The sequence below is a fragment of the Arachis hypogaea genome, chromosome 11 (genome assembly GCF_003086295.3).
Source record: "Arachis hypogaea cultivar Tifrunner chromosome 11, arahy.Tifrunner.gnm2.J5K5, whole genome shotgun sequence".
NCBI lineage: Eukaryota > Viridiplantae > Streptophyta > Magnoliopsida > Fabales > Fabaceae > Arachis > Arachis hypogaea.
Genome location: NC_092046.1, coordinates 56,421,778 through 56,430,754, shown reverse-complemented (window position 1 = coordinate 56,430,754; position 8,977 = coordinate 56,421,778).

Here is an 8,977-nt window from a genome sequence, read left to right as displayed (position 1 = left end):
TCTATTATAAACTCTTTTTCTCATGGAATACATCTTTTTCTTCTTTCTTTTCTTTTGATTTCAAGCTCAGTGAGCAATACATGAGACAATTTTTTTTAAATTAAAAGCAAATAACAGAATGAAACTAAATCTAAGAACTGAAAGTACTAAAGATCATGCAGGCAATTAAAGCAACAAAAAATAGAAGACAACAAAATAAGAACGGAAGGGGAAATAGAATGAAAGGAACTCAACCACCTCAGTTATGCTGGTGGTCGTGTCATTCTTCAAGCTGTTCTCCTCCATGAAGATCATTCATCTCCCTTTAGTGCCATTAAAATAAACAGAAAAGCCACAAGCAAAGTGACAACACCAAACTTAAAATTTTGCTTGTCCTCAAGCAAGGAAAAAATCTCCAGGGTGGCCAAAATTTCTTCTAAGTGTACCGGTTCCTGTTCTTAATTTTCTGCATGATCAAAACGCAAGTAAAATAAAGGAAAAATAGTAAAAACATAACAAAAATCAAATAAATAATAAAATCAACGCAATAGAAATTAAACTAAGGATATGAAATTATCCGGTTGCCTCCCGACAAGCGCTTCTTTACCGTTACTAGCTTGACGGTCAGCTCCTCTAAGGAGGAAGATCATATGGGCTCAGCTCTTCACCCCTCACTGTGAACTTCTTTCCTGTGCTCCAATTGATCAACTCTATATGCTCAAGAGACAGGATCCTGTTCATTGTATGAGGCAGGATTGGGCTTGTAGTGAGTACCACCTTCATTCCTGGGGAGAAGTCTTCAGTGGGAATCTTTTTATTTCTCCATCCCTTGGGTAATTTCTTTTTAGGACCCTCTCCCTTAGTGGATGATGCATTCCTAACACCAAACTTAGGTTTGATGTCAGGGAGAATTTTGTTGTTTATCACCAAAGGAGGTTTGAGCTACAGATCCTATTGTGCATCATTAAGGAATTTTTGAAGGTTTGGATCAATAAGCTCAGTCTGCATACACCTCTCTTCTTCACCTGTTGAATGTATATCTTTGAAGACATGAAAGACCAATTGCTCATTATGCACTCTAAGCACTAATTCACCTTCTTCCACATCAATCAGAGCTCTTCCAGTGGCTAGGAATGGTCTTCCTAGAATTAAAGAGGCATTCTCATCCTCCCTTGTGTCAAGAATCACAAAATATGCTGGGAGGAAGAACTTACCCACTTTGACTAAGATATTCTCTATTAATCCGTATGCAGGCTTTATAGATTTGTCTCCTATCTGTAATGCTATCCTTGTGGGTTGTGCCTCTTCAATTTGGAGCTTTTTTATAACTGAAAGTGGCATGAGATTGATGCTAGCTCCAAGATCACATAAAGCTTTCTCAAAGGTTGTGCTCCAAATGGTGCATGGAATTTGAAAGCTCCCTGGATCTGGTATCTTCCTTGGCAAGTTGTTTTGAATGATGGCACTATATTTCTTAGTCAGAACCACTGTCACATCTCCCTTTAAAGGCTTCTTCTTTGATAACAACTCCTTCATGAACTTGACATAGAGAGGCATTTGCTCCAAGACCTCAGCAAAAGGAATATTGATTTGCAACTTTCTGAAGACCTCCAAGAACTTTGAAAACTGCTTGTCCCTGGTCTCCTTTTGAAGTCTCTGAGGATATGGCATTTTAGGCTTGTACTCCGGCGCCTTAGGCAATGTAGGATAAGTGTCAAGAGAGTCTGGGAACGGGTTATCTACACGCTTTGGAGGGACGTGCTCCACCTCCTCTTTCTTCTCCTTTAGAGCTTCTTTTTCAACTGGCTCCTTATTAACTTGTGCTTCCGTACTTGCCACTTGTCCACTTATCAAGGTGATAGCCTTGCATTCCTCTCTTGGATTTGGGATTGTGTTACCAGGAAGGCTATTAGTGGTCCTCTAATCAATTTCATTAACTTTTGTGGCTAATTGACCCATCTGAATCTCCAAGTTCTTGATTGATGCTCTGGTTTCTTGTATAAAACTCATCATTAGTGCTTCCAAATCAGTAGTATTCTGAGACTGAGGAGTTGCTTTGCTGAGATGACTGACACAGGTGGTTATTAAAATTATTCTGTTGAAAACCGCCCTGAGAATTATTATTAAAATTCTGCGGTCTCTGAGGTTAGTTTCTCTACCCAAAATTTGGGTGATTTCTCTACCCCTGATTGTAGGTCTTTGAGTATGGATCATGATTGAGGTATCTAGGAGCACTCCCCATGTAATTGACCTGTTCAGAAAAAAATTGATCATAATCATAATTCTCGTTTTGCATAAAATTACCTGTCATGTCATAAGGGACCTCTTGAGGTGTATTCTGGGTGTTGACAGCTGAAACTTGCATTCCACTTAACTGTTGAGTAATTAGATTTATTTGCTAAGACAAAAGTTTGTTTTGAGCAAGAAGAGCATCAACAGCTTCCACTTCTGAAACACCTTTCTTCTGAGGGATTTCAGGATTTACAGGATTTCTGTTGGAGGAATATAAGTATTGGTTGTTAGCAACCAACTCAATAAGCTCAGTAGTCTGCTCTGGTGTCTTCTTCATGTGCAAAGAACCACCTGTAGAATTATCTAAGCGCATCTTGGACATTTCACATAAGCCCTTATAAAAAATATCCAGCTGAGTCCTTCTAGAAAACATGTCTGGAGGGTATTGCATAGTCAGTAGTTTGAATCTCTCCCAAGTTTCATAAAGGGTCTCACCATCTTTCTGTCTGAAGGTCTGAACCTCCAGCCTTAGCTTAGTCAGCTTTTGAGGTGGGAAAAATTTAGTCAGAAATCCAGTGATAACCTTATCTCAAGTATCCAAACTCTCCTTGGGTTGAGAATCTAACCACAGCTTTGCTCTATCCTTCACAGCAAATGGGAAGAGCATGAGTTTGTACACCTCAGGGTTCACTCCATTAGTTTTCACAGTATCACAAATCTCCAGAAAATCAGAAATAAACTGATTTGGACCTTCCTGAGGGAGCCATGATACTGACAGTTTTGTTGTACGAGAGTAACTAACTGTGGCTTCAGCTCAAAGTTGTTTGTAGCTATAGGAGGCACCACAATACTTTTGCTATAAAGATCTGCATTAGGAGCAGTGTAAGAGCCAAGCACTCTTCTGGGTTGTTCATTCTCAATTGGATTTGCCACATTGGCATTAGCAGCATGATTATGATCCATAGTGGACTCTGCAGCCTTGTATAGTCTTGCTTGTTGCAAACGCCGTCTGAAGGTCCTCTCAGGTTCAGGATCAAAATAAAAAAGGGGCTCTTTATCCCTGTTCCTGCTCATAAACAAATAGAAAACAAAGGAAATTGGGAATCTCTATGTCAGAGTGTAGAGAATTCCCAATGAGATAACCTGTGTAAAAGAAATAAAATAAAGCAAATAAATAAATAAAAAAATTAAAACTTTTGAAATATTTTTTTCAATAAAAAAATATAAATAGGTAAATTAAAATAAAAATACTAGGTGACACCAAACTTAATTTCAAAAAAATAATAATAATTGAGGAAAATTTTAAGAGTTAAAGCAGAAATTTAAATAAGACTAATAAAATAGAAAAATAAAAATAAAAGAAATAAATAAATAAAGAAGAAAAATAAAAATAAAATAAATAAATAAATAAATAAATAAATAAAAGAACAAAAGAAAGTTAAAAAAAATAATAGATCAAATAAAACTAATAAAATAGAAAAAAATAATAATGAAAGAAACAAAACGAAAGTGAAATAAAAAATAAAAAAGGAAACGAAGGTAAAAAGAAATAAAAAGAAAACGCGGGGGAGGGGGGGTGAACGAGAAGAAAGGAAAGGAAAAAAAATAAAAAAAGAAAAATAAAAAATGAAAATGAATAATACTAAAAAAAAGTAATTAAAGTAAAAATTATCTAATCTAAGCAATCAAACAACTAGCAGTTGTCAATCACAGTCAATCCCCGGCAACGACGCCAAAAATTTGGTGCGGAATTTACAATCCACAAACTAACCGACAAGTGCATCGGGTCGTACCATGTAGTACCTCAGGTGAATGAGGGTCGATCCCACGAGGATTGATGGATCAAGCAACAATGATTGAGTGAATGGCTTAGTCAGACAAGCAAAAAATGGTGTTTGAAGGTTCAAAAGTATTAACAGTAAATTCAGAATATCAGAAAGCAAGCAGTAAACAAGTTGTGAATAATATATGGAGAAACAGTTAAGACTTCAGAGTTATCTATTTTCCGAATTGACTTTTCTTACTAACTATTTTAATCATGCAAGATTTAATTCATGGCAAACTATATGTGACTAAACCCTAATTCCTTAGACCTTTTTAGTCTCCTCTAAAATTCATTAACTGACAATTCCTTGGTCACGTAATTCCAATTAGAGGGTGAAGTTCAATTCTAGTTTATATGCCACAAAAACCCTAATTACCAAAATATAAGAGGATTATATGTCACGTATCCCGTTAAGTCCAGATAATTAGAAGTTTAGGAGAAATTATTTTCAAGCTGTTGTTCAAGTAAAGAGCTTTTTCAAGTTATAGAAGAACTCAATTAGAACCAAGGTCATACTTCCGTTCAACCCAGATTCATAAAATAAAGAACAAAATTAATTCATGAATGATAAATCAATACATGAATTAAAATAGAAAAGTAATATTATCAATCCATACAATAGACAGAGCTCCTAACCTTAACAGTGGAGGTTTAGTTGCTCATGGTTCAGAGAGAAAACTAGGATTCGTAAAAACTGTAAAGTGCAGAATGAGCTAGAAGAGAAGAGATTAACCCGAAGGGCTGATTCTTTTCCCTTTTATATCTAATCCTAATTAATGTAAAATATATTTTCTAAAACTAAATAATATCTTTTCCTATTTATAAATAAAATAAAAGGTTTTAATCAAAATAAATAAAGATCTTCACATGCATTCAAGTAGAGCGTGGGGACCATGTCTTCTCATAAAAGCTAGCACCTAACTTCACTTTAGTGAAGTTAGACTTGGAGTGGGCAGCGTGTACATGGAGCCTTTGTGATTGAACCGGCGTAAACTTGGAGTTTCTCAAGTTTGGCGCCACCAAGGCAACAAGCAAGGAAGGCGTTGTGATGATCATGGCGCCAAACTTGGGATTTCCCAAGTTTGGAGCCTCCAAGGCAGTAATTCCATATGAAAGGTGTAGATTATTATGTATCATTGGAAAGCTTTAGAAGTTGGCTTTCCAATGCTGTTGGAATCACAACAATTGGACCTCTGTAGCTCAAGTATGTTCGTTAGAGTGCAAGGAGATCAGGGTTAACAACATCATCCACTTTCTTCCTCTTCTTTTATAAAACTCCGTCAAATCCATCCAAATGCTACCTGAAATAAACAAAATTGCACACAAATCAAAGTAGTATTCATAGTGGCTCAAAAATACTTAAATCTTGATTAAACTTAACAAATTTAAATGTAAATTCACTAGAAAAAGATAGAAAAGATGCTCACGCATCAACGGATCATGCAGCGTTAAAGTACTTATTGACAAATAATAAGTCGAAACTTAGGCTCATACATTGGATCTTGCTTTTGCAAGAGTTTGACGTCAAGATTAGGGATCGAAGTGGGTCACAAAATTTGGTTGCAGACCATCTGAGCCACCTTGAAAATATTAAATATGACCCATCTCCTATTGACGATTCATTTCCTTTGGATGGTTTGCATGCTATTTCAAATAGCCTTCCTTGGTTTTCACCTTTGGCGAATTACTTGGTCGCCAATATCTTCCTTCCTAACCTTTCAAAACATCAAAGAGACAAGCTGAGGAGTGATTCCAAGTACTACATTTGGGATGACCCTTACTTGTGGAAACGGGGGTAGACCAAGTGATTCGTAGATGTGTCCCGGAGTCCGAATTCCAATCTATTCTTGAATCTTGTCATTCGTCTGAGTGTGGTGGTCACTTTGGCCCCCAACGAATAGCTAAAAAAGTTTTGGATTGCGGATTCTGGTGGCCAACATTGTTCAAGGATGCAAACCAATACTGTTTGTTATGTCATAAATGTCAAAAGTCAGAAAATGCATCCCAAAAGGATGAAATGCCTCAACAACCAATGTTGTTTTGTGAAATTTTTTATGTATGGGGCATAGACTTTATGGGGTCATTTCCTAACTCAAGTGGATATCTTTACATTCTATTGGTAGTTGATTACATATCAAAGTGGGTGGAAGCGATTTCTGCCCGCCTTGATGACGCTAATACCGTGGTTTCTTTCATTAGAAATAATATTGTATGTCGCTATAGGTCGCCACGAGCAATTGTGAGCGACCAAGGTACTCACTTTTGCAACAGGAAGATGGAAGCATTACTCAAGCAATATGGGGTACTACACAAGGTTACAACTGCTTACCACGCCCAAACTAACGGCCAAGCAGAGGTATCCAACCGAGAGATAAAGCGGGTTTTGGAAACAGTAGTGAATCCACAAAGAAAAGATTAGAGTTCTCGGTTGGGTGACACATTGTGGGCGTATAGGACAGCCTATAAGACTTTATTAGGGATGAGTCCCTTTTGGATTGTCTATGGGAAGGTGTGCCACCTCCCGGTTGAAATTGAACATAAGGCCTATTGGGCGGTCAAGCAATGCAACATGGATTTTTTCAAGGCGGGCATAGCAAGGAAGTTGCAATTAGAAGAACTTGAATGACTTAGGATAGAGGCCTATGAGAATGCAAGGATCTATAAGAAGAAGGCTAAGGCATTTCATGATCACCATATCCGCAAGAAAGATTTCCAAGAGGGTGATGAGGTTTTTCTATACAATTCAAGGCTTAGGTTCATGCCCGGAAAGCTCCGTTCAAGGTGGGATGGCCCTTTTAAAGTGAAGGAAGTGAAGCCCTATGGAGTGGTTGAGCTATTCTACCCTCAAAGTGGAGCAACATTCAAAGTGAACGGCCACAGGCAAAAAAAGTATCATGGTCATAAGTCACCAAAGGAATTGGAGGTGTTCCTTCTTAAGGATGAACCCAAGGGAGGAGAGTCTTGAGCTCATGACCGTCCAACTTAAGGACGTTAAAGAAAAGTACTAGGTGGGAGACACCCCACCATGGTATGATCCTCTTTGTACATAGTTTCTTGTATGTAGTTTTAGAGCTTGTATGAAAGCCAAGATTGTGCTATAATTGTCTTCCCTCATGTTTTTTGAAAAAAAAGGGGGCGTTCCACGCGTAAGCGTGGACAACGCGTACGCGTCGAATTTATTTCTGCAACTCCTGGTACAAAAACCAGAGAGTTGTGATAGAACTGTGCGGATGGGGTGCTAGGAGCACAATCCCTCCCACGCGTGTGCGTTACTGACGCGTACATGTCCCTAGTTTTTTTCGCACATCCACGAGTGAGCGTGGACAACGCACATGCGTCGTATGCTTATGTTGGAACTTCTGGTACAAAAACGAGAGAGTTGTGCTGGAGTTGTGCGGCTTTTGTGCGAAGAGCATGATTTGGCCCCATGATGCCAGGGCATCTTGGCTAGTTTTACAAGCCATTTTTAGTATATTTTAGGTTAGTTTCATGCATTATCTTCAATAATAAGCAAGCATTTGGATGAGTTACTTATGCATGTCTTGATTCATCAAACATTAGTGAATTATAATCATTTTCATGAGATTTATGCAAGAACTACTTGATGCAATGAGTGATGCAATATCTTGTGATTATAGTAAAGCTTTGATGCACTTGTTTGATTGATGATAGGCGAACAAGAAGCAGAGAACAAGGCAGCGTTAGTGGCCATGTTAGGCACACTAACGCCAGCAACAACGTGGGCCAAGGGGGGATTAGTGGCGTTAGTGGCCATGTTAGCACACTAACGCCAGGATTAACGCTAGTTTCGAGGAAGGATTGGTGGCGTTAGTGGCCAAGTTAGCACACTAACACCAGGATCAACACCAACTTCAAGGAGGTTTCTGGCGTTAGTGGCAACGTTAGCACACTAACGCCAGCGATAACGCTGGACCAAGAAGAATGGTGGCGTTAGTGGCCACGTTAGGCACACTAACTGATGCCTAGGCATCTTAAGCTAGTTTCACAAGCCTTTTTTAATATGGTTTCTTGCACTTTCTTAAGCAATAAGTAAGTATTTGGATGAGAATTTCATGCATATCTTGATTCAATTAAACCTGGTTAATTATATATATTTTCATGATATTTATGCAAGATTTACTTGATACTATAATGAGGCAAAAATCTTGTGATTATAGCAAGACTTTGATGCATTTGTTTGGTTGATGATAGGTGAAAAGAAGCAGAGGAATGGCAAAGAATAAGCAGAGAAAGCAACGTTGGTGGCCAAAGTTGGCTCACCAAAGTTGCCTCAAACGTTGAGGGAAAAGGACAATGCAACGTTGGTGCCCAAAGTTGGCTCACCAACGTTGCTGGCAACATTGGGAAAAATGGGTGCAAACGTTGGAGGGAACGTTGGTGAACCAACGTTACCTCCAACGTCTTCGATAAAATCTCACTTTGGAAATTGGAAAATTTTGATATGACGTGTACGCATCGATGACGCGTACGCGTGAAAGTAGAAAAACAGCAAGTCTCGCGTATGCATGGGTGACACGCACGTGCAAAATGGCAAAAATCCAGCCTTGACGCGTACGGGTGGGTGGCGCATATGCGTGACCATGAGAACGTTGGTGTGCAAATGTTGCCAAAAATGTTTCCACCAACGTTTTCGATAGATTTTGAGAAAGTTTCATGGAAAACTGGTCATCGACGCACACGCGTGGTCTATGCGCACGCGTGAATTGGCAAGAATTGGCAAAAAAACAGCTTTGACGCGTACTCGTGGGCCACGCGCACGCGTGACCAGGCCAACGTTAGTAGTAATGTTGGTGCACAAATGTTGGCTCAAACATTTTTCACTGGTTTAAAGAGAACGTTGGCCAACGTTAGTGGCCACCAACGTTAGTGACTAACGTCCATGCTGAGCTCATTTCCAGTGGCACCCATGCAAGCCTGTGA